Raw genomic sequence first — 15000 nt, 5'->3', positions numbered from 1 at the left:
GAGCAGGGAGAGAGAAGAGGAGAGCAGGGAGAGAGAGAGAAACAGACAGAGGAGAAGGCGAGCAGGGAGAGAGGAGAGAGAGAGAGAAAGCAGCGCAGCCAGCCACAGCAGCATCAGTCTAGACTTTAGACTGCCTCTTAAAAGAAGGCATCCGCAGCTGCATCACAGCACCAGCAGCACCAATCAGAAACCAGCTAGGAGGGAGAGCGCCACAGAATGGCCAATCGCACGAAGGGAGAACAAGGCAGACTGAGACGGAGGCAGCCAATGGAGTCGGAGGAAGAAAGGGGAAGGGGAGGAGGGAGGGAGAGGTGGTTCTAGCAGCCGAGAACAGCCATACAGTCAGACCAAGGACATTCTGAGCCCCCTCCTCTGTCACTACGGCATTGTAACTAGTGATGGGGGGGGTGGGGGGGTGGGGGTCGATACAGTTGCATATTGCAATATGATTTTGGACAATATCAATACTCTGACTCCAAAAAAATATAAATATATATATGTATGTATGTTTAGGTAGCGTTAGCTGGCGCTAGTCGGCTGTACCTGCTCCAAACTCTGGTAATTTCCTTTCTACAGCTCGTTCTCCATCTTTTTTAAGTAATGAGCCAACACGTTGTTTTCTTATATGTCCAGGCCTGATCCAAACTCTCATTTCTCATGCCCTCTCTCGTCCCTCTGCAGCAGACTTACAGTCAGGTCCATAGTTATTGGCACCCTCATGCCCTCTCTCGTCCCTCTGCAGCAGACTTACAGTCAGGTCCATAATTATTGGCACCCTCATGCCCTCTCTCGTCCCTCTGCAGCAGACTTACAGTCAGGTCCATAGTTATTGGCACCCTCATGCCCTCTCTCGTCCCTCTGCAGCAGACTTACAGTCAGGTCCATAATTATTGGCACCCTCATGCCCTCTCTCGTCCCTCTGCAGCAGACTTACAGTCAGGTCCATAATTATTGGCACCCTCATGCCCTCTCTCGTCCCTCTGCAGCAGACTTACAGTCAGGTCCATAATTATTGGCACCCTCATGCCCTCTCTCGTCCCTCAGCAGCAGATTTACAGTCAGGTCCATAATTATTGGCACCCTTGATAAAGATTAGCAACAAACAAAAAAAGACTGTATAAAATACAAAATACTGAGCTGTATGTTCACCTGTGCCTTCTTCAATTCAAACCACAGGTCATTACTGTAAAAGAGCATGTTGTATTAAATAAAAGGGTTTTCAATGGGATTCAAGTCTGGAGACTGAGATTACGAGCTATAATTATGGACCCGTAAAATAATTAATTGAGGTCTATTCCATCTGAAAGGACCCATGAGCACCAACGTGTGAAGTTCATAAGAGCATGTCAAATTGGGTTCAAATGAAAGATAAGAGTCTATATTTTTTTTAAGATTCTCAACCATTTTGTATCCATAATGTTTTGAATAAGAAAAGGCTTTGAGTTCTGGGTAAATTGATGGAAAAGGGGTCTGAGAAAACATTGACTTAGAAAAAGTATTTTAAAAAAGTACAATATCAGAACTACATAAAAACAGAATAATGTTGAAGACACCTGCCAACTAATATCAACACTAATATTTAGTTTTGAATAAATTATTTGCCTTCTGTAAGTTTAAGAAATATTGCCTTGTCATTCTGTTACTAAAAAAAAAGGCATTTCTTTAAGATATTTAATTCACGAGGGAGGATAATGAAAGTTCACAGAAGTAACAAGGTAGATTAGTTAGTGTTTATACTGATAGCAAGCTTTCTTTTTGAATTAAGTGATTAAAAGCCGTAATTCTGTTACCAAAATCGGAAAATTACTGCAATTGAATTTGCTACAATGGAAAATTATAGTAGTCATGAACCATAGTTGGAACACCTGGTACTGTCCTCCCTTTCCACCGGCATACTGTTATGTTCAGCTCATAACTGTCCACCCAACCCCCCCCCCCCTCACCCCCTCTTTCTGTCATCAGGTTGTCAAAGCAAAACTGAAGAGTCTGGACAACCCCTCCCTCTCTCTCTCTCTGCTCAATCTTCTCTCTCTCACTCTCTCTCTCTCTCTGCAGAGCTCAATCTTCTCTCTCTCGCTCTCTCTAGTTAATGCCACCTCTCCACGACTCCTACCGTGACACCTACCACCTACCCTCATTCCATTTTACTATAACCAGCACTCTCACCCACTGAGCACCGACCAAAACCGGACGTCCATGGGACGTTGAAAAGTAGTAGAAATTTGGTCAGTCAGCCCTGGCCGAATCTGAACCAATCACAGACATCTATGTTTGGACAGTACAGTAGAGCACACTAGAGTACAGTATAATGTATTGTACTTTTGTGTACTTTACATACAGTTGAAGTCGGAAGTTGACATGCACTTAGGTTGGAGTCATTAAAACTCGTTTTTCAACCACTCCACAAATTTCTTATTAATAAACTATAGTTTTGGCAAGTTGGTTAGGACATCTACTTTGTGCATGACAAGTCATTTTTCCAACAATTGTTTACAGACAGATTTCACTTATAATTCACTATATCACAATTCCAGTGGGTCAGATGTTTACATACAATAAGTTGACTGTGCCTTTAAACAGCTTGGAAAATTCCAGAAAATAATGTCATGGATTTAGAAGCTTCTGATAGGCTAATTGACATAATTTGAGTCAATTGGAGGTGTACCTGTGGATGTATTTCAAGGCCTACCTTCAAACTCAGTGCCTCATTCCTTGACATCATGGGAAAATCAAAAGAAATCAGCCAAAACCTCCACAAGTATGATTCATCCTTGGGAGCAATTTCCAAACGCCTGAAGGTACCACGTTCATCTGTACAAACAATAGTACGCAAGTATAAACACCATGGGACCACGCAGCCGTCATACCGCACAGGAAGGAGACGCGTTCTGTCCCCTAGAAATTAACGTACTTTGGTGCGACAAGTGCAAATCAATCCCAGAACAACAACAAAGGACCATGTGAAGATGCTGGAGGAAACAGGTACAAAAGTATCTATATCCACAGTAAAACGAGTCCTGTATCGACATAACCAGAAAGTCCGTTCAGCAAGGAAGAAGCCACTGCTCCAAAACCGCCATAAAAAAGACTATGGTTTGCAACTGTACATGGGGACAAAGATCGTACTTTTTGGATAAATGTCCTCTGGTCTGATGAAACAAAAATTGAACTGTTTGGCCATAATGACCATCATTATGTTTGGAGGAAAAAGGGGGAGGCTTGCAAGCCGAAGAACACCATCCCAACCGTGAAGCACGGAGGTGGCAGCATCATGTTGTGGGGTTGCTTTGCTGCAGGAGGGACTGGTGCACTTCACAAAATAGATGGCATCATGAGGGAGGAAAATTATGTGGACATATTGAAGCAACATCTCAAGACATCAGTCAGGATGTTAAAGCTTTGTCGCAAATGGGTCTTCCAAATGGACAATGACTCCAAGCATACTTCCAAAGTTGTGGCAAAATGGATTAAGGACAACAAAGTCAAGGTATTGGAGTGGCCATCACAAAGCCCTGACCTCAATCCTATAGAAAAGTTGTGGGCAGAACTGAAAAAGTGTGTGCAAGCGAGGAGGCCTACAAACCTGACTCAGTTACACCAGCTCTGTCAGGAGGAATGGGCCCGAAATTCACCCAACTTATTGTGGGAAGCTTGTGGAAGGCTACCCGAAACGTTTGACCCAAGTTAAACAATTTAAAGGCAATGCTACCAAATACTAATTGAGTGTATGTAAACCTCTGACCCACTGGGAATGTGATGAAAGAAATAAAAGCTGAAATAAATAATTCTCTCTACTATTATTCTGACATTTCACATTCTTAAAATAAAGTGGTGATCCTAACTGACCTAAGACAGGGAATATTTACTCTGAATAAATGTCAGGATTTGTGAACAACTGAGTTTAAATGTATTTGGCTAAGGTGTATGTAAACTTCCGACTTCAACTGTGTCTAATCTATTCCACTCAGAATCAAATCTTATTTGTCACATGCATGTGAACAACAGGTGTAGACTAACAGTGAAATACTTACTTATGGGCCCTTACCAACAATGTAACAATGTGTATATACAGAACCAGTCAAATGTTTGGACACACCTACTCATTCAAGGGTTTTTCTTTAATTTTACTACTTTCTACATTGTAGAATAATAGTGAAGACATCACAACTATGAAATAACAGATAAGGAATCATGTAGTAACCCAAATTATTTAAACAAAACAAAATACATTTTATATTTGAGGTTCTTCAAAGTAGCCACCCTTTGCCTTGACAACTTTGCACACTCTTGGCATTCTCTCAACCAGCTTCATGAGGTAGTCACCTGGAGTGCATTTCAATTAACAGGTGTGCCTTGTTAAAAAGTACATTTCTGAAATTTCTTTCCTTCTTAATGCGTTTGAGCCAATCAGTTGTGTTGTGACAAGGTAGGGTTGGTATATAGAAGATAGCCGTATTTAGTAAAAGACAAAGTCCATATTACGGCAAGAACAGCTCAAATAAGCAAAGAGAAATGACAGTCCATCATTACTTTAAGACATGAAGGTCAATCTGGAAAATTTCAAGAACTTTAAACATTTTCAAGTGCAGTTGCAAAAACCATCAAGCGCTATGATTAAACTGGCTCTCATGTGGGCTGCCACAGAAAAGGAAGACCCAGAGTTACCTCTGCTGCAGAAGATAAGTTCATTAGAGTTACCAGCCTCAGATTGCAGCCCAAATAAATACTTCACAGAGTTCAACTAACAGACACATCTCAACATCAACTGTTCAGAGGAGACTGCGTGAATCAGGCCTTCATGGTCAAATTGTTGCAAAGAAACCATTACTAAAGGACACCAATAAGAAGAAGAGACTTGCTTGGGCCAAGAAACACGAGCAATGGACATTAGACCGGTGGAAATCTGTCCTTTGGTCTGATGAGTTCAAATGTGAGATTTTTGGTTCCGACCGCCGTGTCTTTGTGAAACGCAGAGTAGGTGAACGGATGATCTCCGCATGTGTGGTTCCCACCGTGAAGCATGGAGGAGGAGGTGTTATGGTGCTTTTCTGGTGACACTGTCTGTGATTTATTTAGAATTCAGGGCACACTTAACCAGCATGGTTACCACAGCATTCTGCAGTGATACGCCATCCTTTCTGGTTTCTACTTAGTGGTACTATCATTTGTTTTTCAACAGGACAATGACCCAACACACCTCCAGGTTGTGTAAGGGCTATTTGACCAAGAAGGAGAGTGATGGAGTGCTGCATCATATGACCTGGCCTTCACAATCACCTGACCTCAACCCAATTGAGATGGTTTGGGATGAGTTGGACCGCAGAGTGAAGGAAAAGCAGCCAACACGTGCTCAGCATATGTGGGAACTCCTTCAAGACTGTTGGAAAAGCATTCAGGGGTGAATCTGGTTGATAAAATGACAATGTGCAAAGCTGTCATCAAGACAAAGGGTGGCTACTTTGAAGAATCTAAAATAAACATATTTGTTTAACACTTTTTTGGTTACTACATGATTCCATATGTGTTATTTCATAGTTTATGTCATCACAATTATTCTACAATGTAGAAAATAGTAAAAAAAATAAAGAAAAACCCTTGGATGAGTAGGTGTGTCCAAACTATTGACTGGTACTGTATGAAAACTCCATCACTGAACCAACACCGCCGAGTGATTTAATTTAATATGGTTATCGTCTCGTACCTGGCTGTTCCCAGCCCTAACTGACACACAGACTAGCAGTCATACAGCAGAAGCTCTTCTGAAATCACAGACACCTGCTCTGTTTAGACTAGAAAACAGAATGCATTCGCAGCTCGCTGGCAGAACGAGGGAGAGATAATCACCGCCGTCCGGATGGAATACCGAACGTCAAGGAAAAAAGGTGTGTGTATGAAATAACACAGAATAAGAGTGAACCAAACTGGGTTAAATATCTCTCACACACTTGAGGTGCAGGGAGGGAGGGAGGGAGGGAGGGGGAGAGACAGGGGGAGAGAAGCAGCTAGTTTCCCTGTTGCTTTTCTCTCTCTGCTCTCTCTCTCTCTCTCTCTCTCTCTGCTCTGCTCTCTCTCTCTCTCTCTCTCTCTCTATCTCTCTCTGCTCTCTCTGCTCTCTCTCTCTCCGTCCCTCCCTCTCTCCCTCTCTCCCTCCCTCTCTCCCTCTCCCTTTGGCACAATCACTCCTTTCAAAGAGGAGCTGAACAGTATGTCTTTATGCCGCTCGTCTCCTCTCCTCGTTTTTTCTCCTCAGGCAGGCAGACACCAGGTCTCACAACAAAACGAGACACACAGGGATCGCTCTCCAAGCTGATCTAGGACAGGCTGTTAAGAGTTATGCGATCTAAAAGGCAGAGTACTGCCATTGGTCTGTTTGCTCCGGGCTGATCTAGGACCTGCCTTTAGGAACAGAAGTCAGTTTATACGCTCCTATATGCCGGACGACTACAATCATTAACACAGCCGTAACCAAGCAACCATTATACTGTATACCAGTGGTCACCAACCGGTGGATCGCGATTGACTAGTCGATCTTCACGGCATTCCTAGTCGATCACCAAACATTTCTGTAGAAAAGCCAAAGAACAAAGGCATAAAGGCCTGTGCCCTTGATTCAGAAGCCCTGCCGGCGGTAGGTACCCTTGATTCAGAAGCCCTGCTGGCGGTAGGTACCCTCGATTCAGAAGCCCTGCCGGCGGTAGGTACCCTCGATTCAGAAGCCTTGCTGGCGGTAGGTGCCCTTGATTCAGAAGCCCTGCCGGCGGTAGGTACCCTCGATTCAGAAGCCCTGCCGGCGGTAGGTGCCCTTGATTCAGAAGCCCTGCTGGCGGTAGGTACCCTTGATTCAGAAGCCCTGCCGGCGGTAGGTGCCCTTGATTCAGAAGCCCTGCTGGCGGTAGGTGCACTTGATTAACACCAAGAGTGTGCAAAGCTGTGATCAAGGGCAAAGGGTGGATACTTTGAAGAATCTCAAATATAAAACATGCTTTGATTTGTTTAACACTTTTTTTTGTTACTTTTTGTTGTGTTATTTCATAGTTTTGATGTTTTCACTATTATTCTACAATATAGAAAATAGTAAAAATAAAGAAAAACCCTGAATGAATAACGTGTCCAAACCTTTGACTGGTACTGTACGTATTCAGACCCTTTTTTAAATTCCCAATTGGTAGTTACAGTCTTGTCTCATCGCTGCAACTCCCGTTCGGACTCGGGAGAGGCGTGCGTCCTCCGAAACACAACCCAACCAAGCCGCACTGCTTCTTGACACAATGCCCACTTAACCCCGGAAGCCAGCCGCACAAATGTGTCGGAGGAAACACCGTACACCTGGCGACCGTGTCAGCGTGCACTGTGCCGGCCTGCCACAGGAGTCACTAGTGCGCGATGGGACAAGGATATTCCTGCCGGCCAAACCCTCCCCTAACCCGGACAGCGCTGGACCAATTGTGTGCCGCCCAATGTGTCTCCCAGTTGCAGCCGGCTACGACAGAGCCTCGACTCGAACCCAGAATCTCTAGTGGCACAGCTAGTACTGCGATGCAGCTAGTACTGCGATGCAGCTAATACTGCCATGCAGCTAGTACTGCCATGCAGCTAGTACTGCGATGCAGCTAGTACTGCGATGCAGCTAATACTGCCATGCAGCTAGTACTGCCATGCAGCTAGTACTGCCATGCAGCTAGTACTGCGATGCAGCTAGTACTGCGATGCAGCTAGTACTGTCATGCAGCTAGTACTGCCATGCGGCTGCGCAGCTAGTACTGCCATGCAGCTAGTACTGCGATGCAGCTAATACTGCCATGCAGCAGCTAATACTGCGATGCAGCTAGTACTGCGATGCAGCTAGTACTGCCATGCAGCTAATACTGCGATGCAGCTAGTACTGCCATGCAGCTAGTACTGCGATGCAGCTAGTACTGCGATGCAGTTAGTACTGCGATGCAGCTAGTACTGCCATGCAGCTAGTACTGCGATGCAGCTAGTACTGCCATGCAGCTAGTACTGCGATGCAGCTAGTACTGCCATGCAGCTAGTACTGCCATGCAGCTAGTACTGCCATGCAGCTAGTACTGCGATGCAGCTAATACTGCGATGCAGCTAGTACTGCCATGCAGCTAATACTGCGATGCAGCTAGTACTGCCATGCAGCTAGTACTGCGATGCAGCTAGTACTGCCATGCAGCTAGTACTGCGATGCAGCTAGTACTGCGATGCAGCTAGTACTGCCATGCAGCTAGTACTGCGATGCAGCTAGTACTGCGATGTAGCTAGTACTGCCATGCAGCTAGTACTGCCATGCAGCTAGTACTGCATGCAGCTAGTACTGCCATGCAGCTAGTACTGCCATGCAGCTAATACTGCCATGCAGCTAATACTGCCATGCAGCTAGTACTGCGATGCAGCTAGTACTGCCATGCAGCTAATACTGCGATGCAGCTAATACTGCGATGCAGCTAGTACTGCGATGCAGCTAGTACTGCCATGCAGCTAGTACTGCGATGCAGCTAGTACTGCCATGCAGCTAGTACTGCGATGCAGCTAATACTGCGATGCAGCTAGTACTGCGATGCAGCTAGTACTGCCATGCAGCTAGTACTGCCATGCAGCTAGTACTGCGATGCAGCTAGTACTGCGATGCAGCTAGTACTGCCATGCAGCTAGTACTGCCATGCAGCTAGTACTGCGATGCACCTAGTACTGCGATGCAGTGTTGGAAGGTGAACCTTTGCCCCAGTCTGAGGTCCTGAGCGCTCTGGAGCAGGTTTTCATCAAGGATCTCTGTATTTTGCTTCTTTCATCTTTCCCTCAATCCTGACTAGTCTATCTGTCCCAGCCGCTGAAAAACATCCCCACAGCATGATGCTGCCACCACCATGCTTCACCATAGGGATGGTGCCAGGTTTCCTCCAAGATGTGACGCTTGGCATTCAGGCCAAAGAGTTCAATCTTGATTTCATAAGACCAGAGAATCTTGTTTCTCATGGTTTGAGAGTCTTTAGGTGCCTTTTGGCAAACTCCAAGCGTGTTGTCATGTGCCTTTTACTGAGGAGTGGCTTCCGTCAGGCCACTCTACCATAAAGGCCTGATTAGTGGAGTGCTGCAGAGATGGTTGTCCTTTTTGGTACCCTTTCCCAGATCTGTGCCTCGACACAATCCTGTCCCGGAGCTCTACAGACAATTCCTTCCATCTCATGGCTTGGTCTTTGCTCTGATATGCATCGTCAACTGTGGGACCTTATATAGACAGGTGTGCGTTTTTCCAAATCATGTCCAATCAATTGAATTTACCACAGGTGGACTCCAACCAATTTGTAGAAACATCTTAAGGATGATCAAAGGAAACAGGATGCACCTGAGCTCAATTTCGAGTCTCATAGTAAAAGGGTCTGAATACTTATGTACATAAGGTATTTGTTTTTATTTTTGTATAAATGTGAAAACATTTCAAAAAACTTGTTTTGCTTTGTCATTAAGGCTGTAAAAAAAATGAAAGGGTCTGAATACATTCCGAATGCTCTGTAAATACAATCATGTTTCCTGAAGGGATTGTAAGGCCACTCAGCGTGACCAGGATTAATTGTGACTTTAAAAGAAAATCAATTAGATGATAGAACGAAGATGAATATTCTGATAGAATTTATCCAGACCAGGTTCTGGCTGGGTTTTAATGGTGTGTGTGTGTGTGTGTGTGTGTGTCAGTACTGTTGCAGAAGGTTTGACTGTGAGGACTAGTCTTTGTGACAGGCGGTCTGCCTGTGTTCCGGTGACATGGGGAGGAGAGGAGGGGAGGAAGGAGGAGGGGAGGAAGAGGAGAGGAGAGAGTAGGGGAGGAGGAGAGGTGGGCAGGAGGAGGGGAGATGAGAGGAGGGGTGGAGGAGGGGAGATGAGAGAAGGGGAGGAGAAGAGGAGATGAGAGGAGGGGTGACATGGGGAGGGGAGGAGGAGAGGAGAGGAGGGGAGGAGGAGAGGAGGGAGGAGAGGAGGAGGAGAGGTGACATGGGGAGGAGAGGAGGAGGAAGAAGGGTCAATTAATTTCCTCAGAAATATCAGCAAGTCATCATCTGGCCAGTAGAGGGCGCAACAGAGACAAAACATGTGTCATGTTGTTACTGCTATCCTCTTATGACCCCCAATGAAAGACAAATCTCGCCCACCATTACATCACTACTGCCTGACCTCTCAGTGTGTGTGTGTGTGTGTGTGTGTGTGTGTGTGTGTGTGTGTGTGTGTGTGTGTGTGTGTGTGTGTGTGTGTGTGTGTGTGTGTGTGTGTGTGTGTGTGTGTGTGTGTGTGTGTGAGCGAGCGAGCGACTACTTTATCCTATCAGACCTGCTACAATGAATATGCCATTTTTACAGAGTGTGATCCACAAGTGATGTGTCCAGTCCAACAGACACAGATACATTATGAACACACTGTATGCCATCCTATACAGCACGGTTCCAGCATGGTGGAATGAGTAACCAGGCCAACTCCGTACAGCCCGGTTCGGCTCAGCTTGATTTGGCATTTACGTTACTTAAGTTTTATTGTCACGTGCACAAGTACAGTGAAATGCCTTCCTTGCTAGCTCTTTTCCCAACAATGCAGTAATCAATATCAGTAGTACAATAGAATACAAAGTAGAACAAAAAGGCAGAAATATAAATAATGAGGAAGCTATATTCTGTACAGGGTCAGTGTCAATACCAAATGTACAATGTTGGATATTATATTATAATAATGGATATTGTAGAGGTAGATATGTACATTTTCAGTATGTGTATGAGGGTTTCCATTAGTCGGGAATAGCCGGCTTTTGGCCAATAAAAAAAATGAAAAGCAGCTAAATAAGAAATTGGCCAATTGTCCAGGGGAAGAAATAACTCCCATTATGCATTATAACCTATTCATTGATGAAAATACCAGTCGATGTAGTGCGAGAGCTGCTGCTACAGCTCATTATTTTCTTCTGGAGTGAAACGTGCTTTTATCATATGTATTTATCATTTACCCAATTATTGCATATCAATTATAAATGCAAACAAGTGTTAAAAACAGTATCGAGGCAGGATTCAGAGCATCACTTTGCGATGAGCTGGAGCATGTATACATTTTGAAAACATGTACAGTTGAAGTCTGAAGATTACATACATCATGATTACATACCTTAGCCAAATACATTTAAACTCAGTTTTCACAATTACAATTCCTGACATTTAATCCTAATAAAGATTCCCTGTCTTAGGTCAGTTAGGATCACCACTTTATTTTAAGAATGTGAAATGCCAGAATAATAGTAGAGAATGATTTAATTCAGCTTTTATTTCTTTCATCACATTCCCAGTGGGTCAGAAGATTACATACACTCAATTAGTATTTGGTAGCATTGCCTTTAAATTGTTTAACTGTGGTCAAACGTTTTGGGTAGCCTTCCACAAGCTTCCCACAATAAGTTGGGTGAATTTTGGCCCATTCCTCCTGACAGAGCTGGTGTAACTGAGTCAGGTTTGTAGGCCTCTTTGCTCGCACACGCATTTTCAGTTCTGCCCACAGATGTTCTATAGGATTGAGATCAGGGCCTTGTGACGGCCTCTCCAATACCTTCACTTTGTTCTCCTTAATCCATTTGGACAGAACTTTGGAAATATGCTATGAAGTATGCTTGGGGTCATTGTCCATTTGGAAGACCCATTTGCGACCAAGCTTTAACTTCCTGACTGATGTCTTAAGATGCTGCTTCAATATATCCACATAATTTTCCTGCCTCATGATGCCATCCATTTTGTGAAGTGCACCAGTCCCTCCTGCAGCAAAGCACCCCCACAACATGATGCTGCCACCCCCGTGCTTCATGGTTGGGATGGTGTTCTTCGGCTTGCAAGCCTCCCCCTTTTTCCTCCAAACATAATGATGGTCATTATGGCCAAACAGTTATATTTTTGGTGCATCGGACCAGAGGACATTTCTCCAAAAAGTACGATCTTTGTCCCCATGTGCAGTTGCAAACCGTAGTCTGGCTTTTTTATGGCGGTTTTGGAGCAGTGGCTTCTTCCTTGCTGAACGACCTTTCAGGTTTTGTCGATATAGGACTCGTTTTACTGTGGATATAGATACTTTAGATACGTTTCCTCCAGCATCTTCACAAGGTCCTTTGCTGTTGTTCTGGGATTGATTTGCACTTTTTGCACCAAAGTACGTTCATCTCTAGGGGACAGAACGCGTCTCCTTCCTGAGCGGTATGACAGCTGCGTGGTCCCATGGTGTTTATACTTGCGTATTATTGTTTGTACAGATGAACGTGGTACCTTCAGGTGTTTGGAAATTGCTCCCAAAGATGAACTAGACTTGTGGAGGTCTTGGCTGTTTTTCTTTTTTTCTCCCTATGATGTCAAGCAAAGAGGCACTGAGTTTGAAGGTAGGCCTTGAAATACATCCACAGGTACAACTCCAATTGACTCAAATTATGTCAATTAGCCTATCAGAAGCTTCTAAAGCCATGACATCATTTTCTGGAATTTTCCGAGCTGTTTAAAGGCACAGTCAAGATAGTGTATGTAAACTTCTGACCCAGCGGAATTGTGATACAATGAATGATACGTGAAATAATCTGTCTGTCAACAATTGTTGGAAAAATGACTTGTGCCATGCACAAAATAGATGTCCTAACCAACTTGCCAAAACTATAGTTTGTTAATAAGACATTTGTGGAGCGGTTGAAAAACGAGTTTTAATGAGTCCAACCTAAGTGTATGTAAACTTCCATCTTCAACTGTAGGTATTCCTCTTGTCCAGATGGGAGAGGGCAGGTTGCAGAGTGATGGCAGTTGTATCGTCTGTGGAAACTTCCGACTTCAACTGTATTTAGCTGTTTGAAACCGAAATGTTTTACTACATATTATTGGATATGTCTTACCTTACTTCAAAGTAGCTTAGCCAAAATCCAACCAAACGTGCAGGCAATTATTTGATGTTTTCTGACCTGTTTGCATGAGCCTCATTAAAAAAACTTTTAAAAAATAGTTTTTTGGGGGGTGGAGCCTATTCCTACTTGTTATATGAATTTGGGATCTATCGTCCCCTGTGCGAGAAAGAAGTAGCCTTCAGGGCTAATCTCTAAAGCTGCTAATTATGAGCAGTTAGCTAACTGAAAAGACCTTACCTCTTCTGAGATGTTGGAGTCGGTTAGCCGGTGCTTGACATAGTAGCTCAGCCAAGATAGCATGAAGGGGAAAAAGGCGGCACCTGCATCTCCACTTCGATCGTTCATCCTTATTTTTTGTTTGCTTTACGAACTTGTCCCGTAACTACCTCCACGTCAAGCTTCCCCTTCCATCCCCATCACCTCCCCGATCTCTTTCCAGGAGATCAAACACATTTTACTGTCTTTGAAATCCCTACACGAAGTATCATAAAGATGTTTATATTTGCGAACTTGTTCTGATAGCTTTTAGTCAAAGTCCTCCATGTTTGTTGTGAAGGAAGTTGTCAACAAAGTGAGTTTGTGTTTATACAGAACGTACCGCCCCACCTGGCCTAGGGCTGGGCGGTATACCGTATTTTACGATATACCGGTATTGATGCACGGACCGGTTTGGGTTTTTTACTTTACCTTCTATTACGTTATTTGAATGTTTGGTTTGTTAAATGTGAAACGCTACGTGTAACGTCCATTTTTATAGTTTACTTCGAATCTTGAATCATCTCTCTCCATGCCGCTTTCCACACATACCCCATACGCCCCGCCCACTGTCCTAGCCCCGCCCACTGTCACTCAAGGAGAGCATTTGTTGTTCCTCGACCACGAGACACTGGCTTTCAGTCTGCATGCTCAACGCAGCACATGCAACAATGTTGATGACCATGATGCCGTTTCTACTTTGCTTCTCAATATAAATCCCCTAGTGTTCTATTAGTTTGTGTTTCTTACATCTGCAAAAAACAGCTAATTGTCTTTTCTTAGCAAGTTTTGGCTAAATTGTGGTAGCCGATAATGCTAATCCCTAGCTAGCTGGCTTGCTAATCCCTAGCTAGCTGGCTAGCTAATCCCTAGCTAGCTGTCTTGCTAATCCCTAGCTAGCTGGCTAGCTAATCCCTAGCTAGCTGGCTTGCTAATCCCTAGCTAGCTGGCTAGCTAATAAATGTACTGAGTGAGAGCAAACATAATTAGCCATATTACAGCCTGATAATACCAGTGATTAGAATAACTACAGAATTAGAATAATCATTCCTTTTCCATAATTCCAACAGTTCAACAAAGTCAAATCGCAACATTTGATTAATAATAATGTCCAAGATTGTTTTGCCCATACAGTGCAGCCCTACATGGCAGTGTGGCAATGATCTCACATGAGTGCAAGGAAATGCAGACATTTTGAAGTTGAATTGAACAGTATAAACCAATCAGAATGGAGAAAGACCCATTGAAATAATTTAAAATATATGTGTTGTCACCCTGGGATCACTACTCATTAAGAACATTTATAACCTCTATTATTCAAAAACATAAAATTACCTTACATTCTTTTTAGAAATACCGTGATATTATATTTTGGCCAAATCACCCAGCCGTAACTTGTCCTCCACCATCCTCCTCCGGAGGCGCCGCGATTGCATCACATCCTCCGTATGGAACCCCCGACCCACATTATCCGGATCAACTATAAATCAGCTTTAACCTCTCCCTATTACAGTGAAGTGCTCTCAAACATATCCTCCCACACCCTCACACAGACAGACCACTTCATGTTTCACAACGGCCGCCCTGATAGGCTAGCCTGACACCTCAAGCTGCGCTGATTGGCTAGCCTAAGCCCCCAGCTGTGCTGATTGGCTGGCACGAGCTACAAGCTGTCCTGAATGGCTGGCACCTTGCCCACTGATAGGCTAGGTGGAATTTTTGCCTTATTGCTCACAACTGTCCAATCCTCTCAGATCTCCACAGGTGTCTAGGCAGAGTAGGGGCTACAGGTTGTTTCTGGACAAGACTGTCCATCTCAAACTGCCAGCTCAGTCTTTCCA

At 44.1% G+C, this 15000-nt stretch overlaps 1 protein-coding gene across 6 annotated transcripts in view; it reads right to left on the bottom strand.

Moving 5' to 3' along the window:
* LOC139577326 (sodium-dependent phosphate transporter 2-like) overlaps nt 1–15000 on the bottom strand; it is a 139736-nt gene that overhangs the window by 69191 nt on the left and 55545 nt on the right. The window lies entirely within an intron of this gene.

Source organism: Salvelinus alpinus, chromosome 5, assembly GCF_045679555.1.
Source record: "Salvelinus alpinus chromosome 5, SLU_Salpinus.1, whole genome shotgun sequence".
NCBI lineage: Eukaryota > Metazoa > Chordata > Actinopteri > Salmoniformes > Salmonidae > Salvelinus > Salvelinus alpinus.
Note: the sequence above shows the minus strand (reverse complement) of the source record. Positions and strands in the feature narration are given on the sequence as shown.